At 48.1% G+C, this 14,456-nt stretch overlaps 1 protein-coding gene across 1 annotated transcript in view; it reads right to left on the bottom strand.

Moving 5' to 3' along the window:
- The window catches only part of LOC140735724 (uncharacterized), a 69,289-nt gene that overhangs the window by 2,996 nt on the left and 51,837 nt on the right, over nt 1–14,456 (bottom strand). The window lies entirely within an intron of this gene.

Below are 14,456 nucleotides of genomic sequence, written 5' to 3'. Positions count from 1 at the left end.
CAATGTATGCCCTCTGGTATTAGACATTTCTACCCTGGGAAACAGATACTCCCTGTTCACTCTATCTGTGCTCTCAATCTTGTAAACCTCTATCAGATCTCCACTCAGCCCGGATCCGGCACTCCAGAGAAAACATCCCCAGTTTATCCAGCCTCTTGTGATAGTGCATGCCCTCCAAACCAGACAGCTTCCTGGCAAACAAACCACTTCTGCACCCTGGACATCCTTTCAACAGCGGGACGATCAGAACTGCACAATTCACTCCTGATGAAGGGTTTCGCCCCAAAACGTCGTCACTACCTCCTCCCATAGATGCTGTCTGGCCTGCTGAGTTCTGCCAGCATTTTGTGTTTTTACAATACTATACTTGAACATTAACCATGCTAGAAAGAGTTGACGTGTTCAGCAGTTTCCATGGAGAAGCACTTGAGACAATGACCAATTTGTATCACAGTGGAACAACTTCCCCACAGCCTTCCTCATCACCTATTTCAAAAGTGCGTTTTCTACACAAACAGTCATTTGGCATCTCTTGTGACCTGCTCTGGTATGAGAAAAAACACACAGTAGGAGGCACCAAGCGAGGCAGCATTTCACCTGCTGGGGTCATCCAGTGCTCCTGATGCAGCCACCTCCACATCGGTGAGGCCCGACGTAGACTGGGGGGAGGGGGGCACTTTATCGAGCACCTCAGCCGCGTCCGCAAAATTAGAATAAGCTGGCATTTTGGGCAGAGACATAGAAAACCTACAGCGCAATACAGGCCCTTCGGCCCACAAAGCTGTGCCGAACATGTCCTTACCTTAGAACTACCTAGGCTTACCCATAGCCCTCTATTTTTCTAAGCTCCATGTACCTGTCCAGGAGTCTCTTAAAAGACCCTATCGTATCCGCCTCCACCACCATTGCCGGCAGCCCATTCCACGCACTCACCACTCTGTAAAAAAAAAACTTACCCCTAACATCTCCTCTGCAACTACTCCCCAGCACCTTAAAACTATGCCCTCTCATGTTAGCCATTCCAGCCCTGGGAAAAAGCCTCTGACTATCCACGCGATCAATGCCTCTCATTTATCCTGTACGCCTCTATCAGGTCACCTCTCATCCTCCGTCGCTCCGAGGAGAAAAGGCCGAGTTCACTCAACCTATTCTCATAAGGCATGCTCCCCAATCTAGGCAACGTCCTTGTGAATCTCCTCTGCACCCTTTCTATGGCTTCCACATCCATCCTGACCCTTCATCATGAAACGTCGACTGTTTATTCCCCTCCATAGAGGTTTCCTGACCTGCCGAGTTCCTCCAGGTGTCTGTGTCTCTGTGTGTGTGTGTGTGTGTGTGTGGCCCTTTCAACTACTCTCACCACCCGTGTTATTATTTTCAGGATCTTTCTGTACGTTCCTGACAGCTAATTGACGTGTCCAACAAGAACATGACTTCCTGAAGTACATGACTTCGCATTTTTCTGGAGAGCATTCCATCTGCCTGTGCTCCGCCCAGATTTCCAGCTGACGTTCACCCTTAGCTGACAATGGTCACAGGCCTCGAAGTACATTTCAGTACGTATACTATTTACCACCTTGAGATTCATCTCCTCGCCACAAAACAAACACAGTAGTTCATGGTAAACTCCACAAGGGCCGACAATGTGCAGAAAAATAAAGGAACAAGTCACAGCTTCTGCTAAAAAGATAAACAGATAACACTCTGAACACGAACTGCAGAGTCCCGGAGAGTGATTGCAAAGCCGCAGAGCCCTGTTCAGTGTGGAGGCGAGTGAAAATGGCCCAGGATCCCATTGGCTGCAGGCCACAGATATGGAGCAGATCATGCAAAGTCCAGGAGCCCGATGGCAAGAGAGCCAAGAGTGACAGTGGGACACCGCAGAACAGAAACAGGCCCTTTAGAACACTAGTATTCTACCCAGTGCCACTGGAACTTAGCCCTCTATACTCCCCCCACCCATAAAAAATCCAGCGCATCATTTGTGACCCCAGCACGCAGCCTTTTGATTTGGAGACGGATGCACTACAGTTGCTCCGCAAGGTCTGAATCAGGTTGCCTGCGATCTTCCTAATCGTACCCTCTAAATTCTCATCCTAGTCGCTTCAATTACAGACGCAATATCCAGCATCGATCTTTGCGGAACGCCACACTACAGGTTTCTCGTCAGAAAAGCACCCCTCCACCAGTTCCCTCTAATTCTCAGTAGTCAGTGTGCGCAAAAATCTTTTATGTTGTGCAAAATTTTTTTTCCTGTGACAAAAGTATGTGTGCACTGGATGCACACATGGCACAGTTTATGTAGGTTTACAAAATATTTGACATAAATCTGCACAGAATAACAACATACATACTCTGTTAACTAGTTAACAGAAACATTTAGCTAAAAGATTATTTTCACTAAGTATAATTATTAATTACTATGTTTTAGGTAACTAACCATTTGTGCGCATACACGCACAGCTTAGAGGGAACATAGCCCTCCACCATTACTCCCCATCTCCAGGTTTTTTTGGGGGGGGGGGTCTGCTCGGAGCGAACAACCCTGATTGGTCAAACAAAACTGTTACAGAAACAAAGAGGCCTTCTACATCTGAGTGTGACGGTATTCACGAGTCTCCACCCGGGACTTGTATGTCTGACAGTGGTGAAAACTGAGAGGAAGCTCCTGACATGAAAGAAGCACTGAACTCCACCAAGACCAAGAATCAGAACTGGTTTCTGGAATATACAAACGACCACGGACAAACAGATGAAAGACCTTCACTGCTGCCCCAAATACCAGCAGGCGTTACGGACAGCGAGTAGGGATTATTTGACAGATGCACCAGAACTGGAAGGGAACATTAACAGCTCCTCCACCACGATAAAGCAACACTAACACCATGGAAGGTCAAGGCATCTGGATACCCAACTCACACCTCCCCGAACTCCGCCTCCTTTACCCCCAGGTGATAGAAGGTCAGTGGGCAAAGGAAGCACTTCAAAGATAAACATCAAAAAAGTAGCCGGAAGAAATTGAAGATGACATCGAAGAACTGGGAAGACGTTGCACTCAATAGACACCTGGAGGAAGGCTGTTGAAGAGGGAGCTGTGCTACAAGACCGACCCCCGCTTGTGTCGCAGAGAACAAGAGAGTGAACCACCAAAAGACCCACCTCTTACCCTTGCCCACACTCCACCAGAATATGTGGGTCCCCGATCGGTCTCTACAGCCACTCGAGGACCCACCAACAGACAACCCCTTGGGAGAACGTCACACTCAACTAGAATAATCACTCCGCCAGTTGTAAATCACTGTGGGATTTCTAGAGGTAGTTCTCAGAAAGATCAGGAAATTGCCAAGTATGAGGGGGCGGGCCAGATCAGCAACTGTCAGCTCGACAAGCAGAGGGGGCTTGAAGGGAAAAATGACCGACCACAGCTCCTGTTTTCTCACATTCTTCACATCTTGTTTTACACCAAAACACATTCGCAAACCAGCGTGTTGTTACTGCACACAGCCTCGGGCTCCCGTGACAGAGTAAGGTTGATCCCCCAGGGGGAAACGCCAGAGAGAACTTAAGCAGGACATCAGATTCTCACCTCACCTGAGGGTACCTGATTTGAAATGCAGCTAACTTTATACCCAAGATGCTTTAATACCATCCCCCCCCCCCCCAAAAAAAAAGAATGCTCGTATTGAGCAGAAGTTAATACTTCCTAAGAACAGGGCGGCACGGTGTTGCATCAGTTAGCACTACAGGCGACCAGGGTTGAATTCCTGCTGCTGCCTGTAAGGAGCTTACACCAGCCAGTGGTGGTGTGGCTTCAAGGGCAGCGGTCCCGGATTCGAATCCGGCCAGCTCCTTGCACATTCCCATCCGTGCTGGGTTAATGTCAGGTTGATCTCAGCCTCATTACAAAAAAAAACACGACAGAAGTGCTTAAGAAACGGCAAGGTCTCCTCGAGGCACCACAAGCCACGGAAAATAACAATAACTGGAAGGAGTTTGCATGCTCTCCCTGTGGCCGTGTGGGTTTCCTCTTGGTGCTCTGTTTTCCTCCGAGAGTCCAAAGGCTGATAGGTTAATTGGTCATTGTAAATTGTCCCACAATTAGGTTAGGGTTACATTGGGGGTTGCTGAGCAGTGAGACTCAAAGGGCCGGAAGGATCTATTCTACACTGAATCTCAAAATAATAGCTAAAATGGAGAGTGGGCATAAAGACGGTGACAGCAGGTCCCTCGAAGGAACGGCTTAGGCATTGGAGGCTCTCTCTATGGATCTGAATAGCCAAGGCTTTTTAAATTAAAAGTACACTCAACAGGTACTCTATTACACCCGCATTCAAATATCATGTGGCAGCAACTCACTGCATCAAAGCATGCAGACATGGCCAAGAGGCTCAGTTGTTGTTCAGACCAAACATCAGAATGGGGAAAGTAAGTGACTGACTGTGGAATGATGGCTGGTGCTTTAAGTATCTGAGAAACTGTATATATACTGTATCTATATATCTATCTATATATCTCTAGAGATATATATACATATATCTATATATCTAGAGAGATATATATATCTCTATCTCCATATCTATAATCTATATCGAGAGAGAGAGAGACACACACACACACACACCTCTATAGTTTGCAGAGAACAGTGTGAAAAACAGTGGCGAGAGGCAGTTCTGTCAGTGAAAGCACCTTGTTAACGAGAGAGGTCAGAGGAGAATGGCCAGACAGGTTCGCGCTGACAGGAACTCAGATAACCAGCCGTTACAACAGTGGTGTGCAGAAGAGCATCTCTGAACCCATAAATCATCGAACCTTGAAGTGGATTTGCTGCAACAGCAGAGGGCCATGAACATACAATCAGTGAGCACTTTGAGATACAGGGGGTACCTAATAAAGTGGCCACTGTGGAAATATGTAGTTTTTGTAACCACTTGATGTAACAAAATGGAGTAGACAATCCTAAGGTGCTGAGAGAGCTAAACTAATATGTTGTAATACATCTACGTGGCTACAAGAAATGTGCTTAGTGTAATGCCAGGATCTCTTTTTTTTGTAAGAACAATGACAGCCCCCTGCTTAACACTATACATTATTGTGTTGCCCACATATGCACGTTGTTCTTGCCTCCCCCTGCTGCATTGTTGAAGCCATCTCTCACGTGCGTGCTTTTATTTAACATACACGTAGCTGTGCAGAGACACAAGTCGGTGTTGAGTACGAAGCTAAAGGTCAGAAAACATCACAAACTTTCTCCTTACAAGTGATAAAGGTGCATGATAAAGATCCACTCGTGTTTTTTTTTAAAGAGAGACTCGACACCACCGAGTACAGCTTCTAACGTTCCAGCATCACTCCACCCCTTCCCCACTCTTCAAAGGGTGAACCAGGCTGCCCCCAGTACATTCCTGGGCATGCTGTCTCGTTTGATATAATGGCCATTTCACCATTTCAACAAGTGTGTGATAAACAAGTTTGAATGTGAACTCTGGGCCAAGTAGGTGGAGATGTCAAATTACAGCCAGGCAGATATTATCACCAGGCATTGTGTGTGACGGGACAGTGTGCAGGGAGTTTCACTCTGTGTCTGACCCCGGGAATGTGTGATGGGACAGTGTGGAGGGAGTTTCACTCTGTGTCTTACCCCGGGAATGTGTGATGGGACGATGTAGAGGGAGTTTCACTCTGTGTCTGACCCCGGGAGTGTGTGATGAGACGGTGTGGAGGGAGCTTCACTCTGTGTCTGACCCCGGGAGTGTGTGATGGGACAGTGTGGAGGGAGATTCACTCTGTGTCTGACCCTGGGAGTGTGTGATGGGACGGTGTGGAGGGAGCTTCACTCTGTATCTGACCCTGGGAGTGTGTGATGGGACGGTGTGGAGGGAGTTTCACTCTGTGTCTGACCCCGGGAGTGTGTGATGGGACAGTGTGGAGGGAGCTTCACTCTGTGTCTGACCCCGGGAGTGTGTGATGGGATGGTGTGGAGGGAGATTCACTCTGTGTCTGACCCCGGGAGTGTGTGATGGGACGGTGTGGAGGGAACGTCACTCTGTCTGGAAATAATGGGCCTTTTCCCTTGCCCACTAACTACCTTGAGTGACAATAAAACAGAGGAATCTGACTCTGCCATTCTCGGAAGGTTAGTATAGTATAGTGGTTAGAATAACACTTTACAGCGCCAGTGATCATGTGCTTCAATCCTGCCATTGGCCCTGGTCCTGCAGCCTTCCCTCTTCCACAGTCAACAGAATCTGCAATCGTGCCATCACTGGCACACAGACCTCCACCTCTAAGGCATTCAGATTCCAGACGAGCCCCACTTTGTCTTTGTGACTGCTATTGCTGCAATAAGTTTACATTCCATCTCACACCACTCACCCTTTCCGTTCATGGAAACGGTCAGAAAATAAAAGGAAAACAATGCGTACAACAACTTCTCAAAATAACTTACAATAAGAAAGAGCCTGTGTACAGAGATAATGGGTTTCAGGATGGAGATGTTTCTCTACCAAAGGAGGTGTACAGCATTCCTTCCCTCCGCTGGTCTGCAGGTCACTCTTAGGCAAGGTGGAGCACCTGATCAGGGCCACGGGAAGCCATGGGGGCAGGTCGTATGAGCAGCCGGTGCCTATCACAAATCCTGGTTGCCAGAAAATCTCTGAAGAGTATTGATAATGGCTGGGGTCACCCATCGTGTAAAGACACGACCCTGAAGGGGGCAATGGCAAACCACTTTTGTGGAAAAACTTGCCGAGAACCATCACGGTCAATAGATCATGATCGTCCGTGTCATACAACACAGCACGTAATGATGATGCATGGTGATTTAATCCCAGTCTTTAGAAAAGCCCAGGCAATCAAGGCAGTGCGTTCCAGGCCAGTTGCTGTCTGGCGGGATGTAGCAAAAGGAACGTTTCAGGCACAGCCGCACAAGCCTGATCACCGCTTACTCTCATCTTGCGTGAAATGTGTCTGGTCAGATCTCAAGTCCATAAGATATAGGAGCAGAACTAGGCCATTTGGCCTGTCCAGTCTCCACCATTTCAACATGGCCGATCCATTTCCTCCTCAGCCCCAGTCTCCTGCCTTCACCCTGTATCCCTTCATGCCCTGTCCAATCAAGAATCTGTCAGCCCCCGGCTTATTCCACAGATTCACAACCCTCCCCCACCACAGGAAACATCCTCTCTACCAGGGCCCTTCGACATTCGATAGGTTTCAATGAGAGTCCCCCCTCATTTTTCTGAATTCCAGTGAGTGCAGGCCCAGAGACATCGAACACTCCTCATGTGTTAATCCTTTCATTCAGGGATCATTCTTGTAAACCTCCTTCAGACCATCTCCAATGTCAGTACTTCCTTTCTTAGATAAGGGGCCCAAAACCCCTCACAATACCCCAGTGAGGCCTCACCAGTGCCCTTATAATGCCTCAATGTCACATCCTTGCTTGTACTTTCTAGTCCTCTCAGAATGAATGCTGACATGACATTTGCCTTCCTCACCACTGACTCAACCTGCAAATTAGCCCCGAGGGAACCCCAAGTCCCTCCGCACCACATATTGTTGAATTTCTCTCAGGATGACTCATTTTCTGAAGACAACATCAGGAATAATTGTTATAGGGTATGATTATGAAGAAAATGGTGACACAGTAGCAGAGAGCTGGGTACAATCGTGACATCCAGTGATGTCTGTGTACAGGGTCCATCCACCCCTCAGCTGAGTGAGTTTCCCAGGGTTGCTCCAGATTCTTCCCAATTCCCAAAGACACCGGTTGTTACGGGCCTTGTGGTAACACTACAGCTCAGGGCGGTCCGTAGTTCAATTCCAGCGCTGTTCTAAGGAGTCTCTGAATGTCCATCCCGTGGATTTTCCCCAAAGATGCACTGTGGAGGCTAACTGGTCATTGTAAATTGTCCCGTGACAAGCTTGGGTTAATCAGGGGTGTGAGGTTACCAGGGTGGCTTGTCTTGAAGGGCTGGAAGGACCTACTCCATGCAAGGTTGTTAATTATGACTTCAAATTGAGTGAATCAGAGTGCTGTCACTTGTACTGTTAGGTGTTCTGGGGTTAGGACATACAGGAAATAACTTCAACCACCAACCTTCAGATCTGAGTAGGGACTGTAGATTAAATTTGAAATTCAGCTCTGGATTCCTGGAACCGTGAATACGGCAGTTAATTGAAAAATCAGACAATGCCGATTAACATTCTAGAGTGTGGTGGCGAAGGAGGTGGTTTGGAAGTTATATGCAACTCGCAGGAAGCATTGTAGATAAATTGTAAATACAGAATTGTCCTTTGATCTTTAGCATACACAATGTCATGCACTACTGGGTCCAACAGGCCTCTTCCTCTGAAAGGGTCTCATTATGATGCTGGCTGTGTCTGATTTTGTTGAGCAAAAGAAAGCTCCACATCTACAAGCCTCAACTCACACTACAACAGTACATACATCCCCAGTGAATGCGTCATAGATCGGAGTCCAAGGCTGTCCTGGGGCAGGGGTGCAGCCCTCTCTGTCACTATGCTCCTGGCACCAACACAGCATGTCCACAACCTACCAAACCTAACCTGTTGCCTTTGGAATGTGGGAGGAAACCGGAGCACCCGGAGGAAACTCGCAGTCACCGGGAGATCAGAACATCTTACACACAGCGGCTGGAATTGAGCCCCGATTGCACAACTGGTGCGGAATAGTGTTTACACTAACCACCACGCTACTGTGCTGCCCCAAGGTGAGAAAGCAGCAGGGCACTACTACAGGAGTAATAGCGGATGGCTCGTCTATCGCACAACTGACAATGAGGCAGGGTCAAACTAGAGGAGGGAGATGGGTTTAGCAACCAGGACCAAGAGAATAGCAACACACAACATGCTGGAGGAACTCAGCAGGTCAGACAGCATCCATGGAAATTAATAAAAGGTTGATGTTTCAGGCCAAAACCCTCCATCAGGACTGAGAAGGAAAGGGGAAAGATGCCAGAATAAGGTGGTGGGGAGACAGAGGAGGACAAGCTGGAAGGAGATGGAGGAGGCCTGGTGGGTGGGTGAAGGGGAGATGAAGTAGGAAGCTGGGAGGTGGAAAGTAGAAATTCAAAGGGCCGGAGAAGGAATCTGATAGGAGAGGAGAGTGAACTATGGGAGAAAGGGAAGGAGGGGCACCAGTGTGGGTTGATAGGCAGGTGAGGAGAAGAGGCAAGAGGCCAGAGTGGGGAATAGGAGGAGGAAAGGTGAGGGAATAAAATAACCAGAAGTTGGAGAAATGGATGTTCTTGCCATCAGCTTGGAGGCTACCTCGGTGGAATACGAGCGGACTCATCATGGCCGAAGATGTGGAACGACATATTGAAACGGGAACAGGGATGGGAATTGAAATGATTGGCCACCAGGTAATACCGCTTTTGTGGATACAGCTGGGGTGCTCGACAGACAGGTCTCACGTAACAAGGAATAGAAGCAGGAGTCGGCCATCTGGCCCATCGAGCCTGCTCCGCCATTCAATAAGATCTTGGCTGATCTGACCATGGACTCATCTCCACCTACCTGCTTTTTCCCCCCTACAATGCAAAACTCTCACCAATGTAGAGGACACATCAGGAGTGCTGGGACAAAACTACAGCACCAGCTTTTCCAGAAATACAAGCTGGATAACACCACACAGTCAGTACCAAGTGCGTCACACTCGAGAGGCAGCCAATGGGGAATTTCTAAGGGGCCCCTTATGTTCAGAATGGGGAACTGCAGGAGGCAGTGGAGGAACCCAAGCAAGATTAGGCAAAGTGAAATGGAGAACAGGAACGAGGGATTTGAATACCAGAGCTATAGGGAAAGGTTGAATAGGTTAGGACCCTATCAAATCTCCCCTCATTCTCCTATGCTCCAGGGAACAGGGGTAAGGCAAAATTATGAGGGGTATAGATAAGGTAAATGCCAGCAGGCTTTTTGCACTGAGGTTGGGTGAGACTAGGACTGGAGGTCATGGGTTAAGGGTGAAAGGGGAACGTCTTCACCCGGCTGGTGGTGAGTGTGGAAAGAGCTACCAGTGGAGGTGATGCATGCGGGTTTGATTTCAACATGGATGGGAGGGGAATGAAAGACCATGGGCCGGGTGCAGATCAATGGGACTAGGGAGATTACTAAATTGGGATGGGCTAGATTTGGGGGGGGGAGAAGGGCCTGTTTCTAGGAGAACAAAAAACAGAGGGAAAATACCATTATTCATTACCAGGCACGTTGCTTGCGGCTGAATGTGGAGTCGTGGATGCCTACTCGTAAAGTGACACGAGAAGGAAACCTGAGAACTCACGCCGCTTCCAAAATTATCTTGGCTGGGAGTCTCACTCTCTAACCTCATCAAAACTGTCGATTTCAAACCAGGCACCAACAGCTCCCAGAAACCCTTCCTGCTTAGCAGGTTTAACAGGACCTATCCCACTCCAGAATACTGAATACTGCCCTTGTTTTCCTCCTGACTATCTACTAAAGGTGCCAGCTAATCCAGACAAGCAAAAAAAAAATCTCTCGAGTGAGCCCGAATTCAAATCTATGTACCACAGGTACATTGAAACAGACAGCAGCACAGCTAAGGCAGTGGCACGCTAACCATTCTGGGCTTTGGGGTTCGGAATTCAAACGCTCCTCCCCGCGAATACGCGGGTTTACTCCTGGCACTCTGGTTTCCTCCCACAGTAAGTAATTTTATTTAGCGATACTGCGCGGAATAGGCCGTTCTCTTTCTTTCGAGCTACACCACCCAGCAATCTCCAATTTAACCTAGCCTACTTACCAGACAACTTACAAAGGCCAATTAAGCCATAAATCGGTTATCGTAAAAATGTCCCGCGTCTAGGCCAAGTTAAATCAGTGGCGGTGCAGCTCAAAGGGCCAGAAGAGATGATTCCGTGCTGTATCTTTAAATAAAATTAAAACACCCTCCCTCCTACCCACACAGGAAACCCTCCAACTCCAGGATAGTCCATCTTCTGATATTATACTGCTTGGGGACCACATCAGCACCATCGTCAGTTCTCAGAGTTTCTGAAACTAGGAGGTATACAGCAAGGGTTAAAGCTGGGGTTCCCCTTGTGTTTATGACTCCAGCATTCCAGGAGTGGTGCTTTCCTAGAAAAAGAACTGTATCATGATTTTGTATAATGTAGAACCATAGAACATGACAGCACAGAAACAGGCCTTTTGGCCCTTCTTGGCTGTGCTGAACCATTTTTCTGCCTAGTCCCACTGACCTGCACCTGGACCATATCCCTCCATACACCTCTCATCCATGTACCTGTCCAAGTTTTCCTTTAATGTTAAAAGTGAGCCCACATTTACCACTTCATCTGGCAGCTCATTCCACACTCCCACCACTCTCTGCGTGAAGAAGCCTCCCCTAATGTTCCGTTTAAACTTTTCCCCCTTCACCCTTAACCCACGTCCTCTGGTTTTTTCCTCCCCTAGCCTCAGTGGAAAAAGCCTGCTTGCATTCACTCTATCTATACCCATCATAAATTTTATATACCTCTATCAAATCACCCCTTATTCTTCTATGCTCCAGGGAATAAAGTCCTAACCTATTCAACTTTTCTCTGTAACTCAGTTTCTCAAATCCCGGCAACATACTTGTAAACCTTCTCTGCACTCTTTCAATCTTATTAATATCCTTCCTGTAATTCGATGACCAATAACCCGAACCTAATCTCGGGGCAGTTTACAAAGACCTGCGAGACAGAACCTCCTACGGGCGGGAAACGAAGGAACATAACAGTGATTGGAGAGCATTTTGGGAGGTGCATAGTGAAAGCCTGCCCATCCTAAATTTTTGGTATTTGGAGCTTGGAAAGATGGCCCCAGAAGTTTTGTAGACCCAGGAATTTCTTCCAGATCTTTCATGAAAAAAGCTTATTTTCCTAGGTGGCCGGGGTTCTGTTGGAGTCGTGATCTACAGTCAAACTACGGTTCTCCGCAAGCAGTGGGGTTTTGCACCAACCAAGCTGCCCGGCACTTCGATATCTCCAGGAGCAGCCTGGAAGGTGTTTGCCTTCAGGCTGGGTGACGGCCCTGCAGATAACCCGGTCCCTTGGCAACTTCAGCGACTAGAACGTCATAGGTGACTGGAACATCAAGACAGGAGGCAGAGGGAGCTGCTGTCAGAAGGAGGGCCCAGCACTCACACAATAGTTCTGTCTCTCAATGGAGGGTCAGAGTCGGGGGGTGGGGGGGGGGGCTTGGAGAAGTGTCACAGAAAATTGTAATATCGGAACAGCGAGCTGCTGGGCTCTGCTCTCTTAATTTCCAGGAGCGACCTCTCTCACTCGATGGAGAGAGGGAGCCTGTCTGTGATACTAAAGTGCTGGGATGGACTCCAGATTGGGATGGGACTCTGGATGAAGGTCTTCTTGGGGACTTTTACTCATGTGGTTGGGGGGGGGGGTTTAGGTGCGTTGAGGGGGGAGGGTCGATGCTTCTGCTCCTGGTTGTGAATGGAGGGGAAAGGGGGTCCGTTGTGGTTCTGATATTTCTATCATTCATTCTTTCGGGCTTCTTGTCTCATGGACATCTCCGTGAAGAGCAAGAATTTCAGGCTGTACGCATCCTCTGATATTAAATCGAACCATTTTCAGGCTTTCTCCTCAGCTGTGCAACATCCAGAGGATTCTAAACCAGCGAGCGGCCCTGATGCGACGCTTCTAACCAGAGGACACTCACAAGAACCAGTCAGCTCTCAGGCTCTGGGAAGCCGAGCGTTAAAACCGGGAAGTGGTCAAGCCAGCTGGGACCTCACTGCATGCAGGCTCCAGAGGGTGAACTGGACAGGGTAGATGTCCAGGTGTTCAAACGATTGGAAGAAAGCCAAATGGGGAACACGGTAACAAGGTAAGGAGACGAGGGAATTTAAAACGGCGGTGCACAAGCACTGCTACTTGCTGAGCATGGGAAATATCTGCTGCTCTGTCCTGGAGAGCTAGGATCACAGAAATGTCCGTTTAGCCAAATTGCCCAACACCATTACTTCCATAGCTTGGGAGGAGGAGCCTCAAACTAGAGGAGTGTGTCTGAGTCAGCATCAGGTTAATACCAGCAGCATAAGTAGTGAAATGTTGTCTTTGTGGCAGAACATAGTAATAAAAATAACAAAAACAATACATTTTAAAAATATGTATAAATAAAAAGTGCAAAAAAAAAGAGGAAAAAATGAGGTAGTGTTCACGGATTCACCGCTCACTCAGAAATCTGATGGTGGAGGGGAAGAAGGTGAGAGAGTCTCCAGGCTCCTGATGGTAGCAATGAGAAAGGGCACGTCCCAGGTAGGGAGGATGGACGCTGCCTTTTTGAGGCATCGCCTGTTGAAGATGTCCTCGATGCTGGGGAGGCTAGTTCCGCTGATGGAGCTGGCAGAGTTTACAACTTTCTGATCCTGTGCAGGTGGCCCCTCCACACCAGACGGTGATGCAGTCTGCTACGACTCAAGATAAGGATCGACCCACTGACAGCACATCTAGCTGACCTGCTGACTTTCAACTCGTTTTAGTCCCAAGGCATGCATGCATACGTGCGCTGGGGTGTGCGCGCACGCGTTCTCCCGTGACCCCATGTGCAAAAGACGTGCTAGTTTGCGAGTTCACAGCTGGCTTCTGCAAGTTGCCCCTAGTCTACTGGAAAGGGGTCGGACTGAGTGAGAGAAAGCTGATCAGAATGTGGGGAAAGTAGTTTCCAGAGGGGAACAGATTAGCAGGGAATTGGATTGATCTGTAAACTAGCAGATGGGACAAAATTTCTTCCTCCTACATTGTCAGAAATGTGGACCCTGGACAAAGGTTGGAGATCTTGTTAAATTTAGAGTAACTGGCCTTTCTGGCCCAGTTAGCCAACTAACTGGTACATCTTTGTAATGTGGAAGGAAAGCAGAGCACCAGAGAAACACGTGGTCACGGAGAGAATGCAGACTCCTCACAAACAGCAGCACGAGTTGAACCCAGGGCTCTGGTGCCATAGTGTTATGCTAACTGCTTGGCTACTGTGCTCATTTATTGATCTGTACTCGAGGCTGAAAGACATTGAAGTCTCAGCTGCAAGAGGTTGGAGAGTTTGTTTTAGAGATACAGCAAAGAAAAGGCCCAACAACCCACCGATTTAACCCTAGCCTAATCAGAGGATAATTTACAATGAGTAATTAACCTACTAATGCACGGCTTCAGAGCTGTGTCAGCAGAACTGGGCCCCACAGGGGACTGTATTGGCATTACTTTGCGCACTGAGTCATGGCACCTGTAGAAATTCTCTGATTCAATAATAGTTGGGTGTATAGAGAGAGGACGGGAGGATGAATAAGGTCCTGGTGAAGGACTTTGTCTTACTGATGTTGAGCTGCAGATGATTCAGAGACGGTGATGGACTTTAGGAAGACTAAATCTGCACTGCGCACTGCTCCTGGTTACTATTGATGAGGACCTACAAGTACA

This window comes from Hemitrygon akajei, chromosome 11 (genome assembly GCF_048418815.1).
Source record: "Hemitrygon akajei chromosome 11, sHemAka1.3, whole genome shotgun sequence".
Taxonomy (NCBI): Eukaryota; Metazoa; Chordata; class Chondrichthyes; order Myliobatiformes; family Dasyatidae; genus Hemitrygon; species Hemitrygon akajei.
Note: the sequence above shows the minus strand (reverse complement) of the source record. Positions and strands in the feature narration are given on the sequence as shown.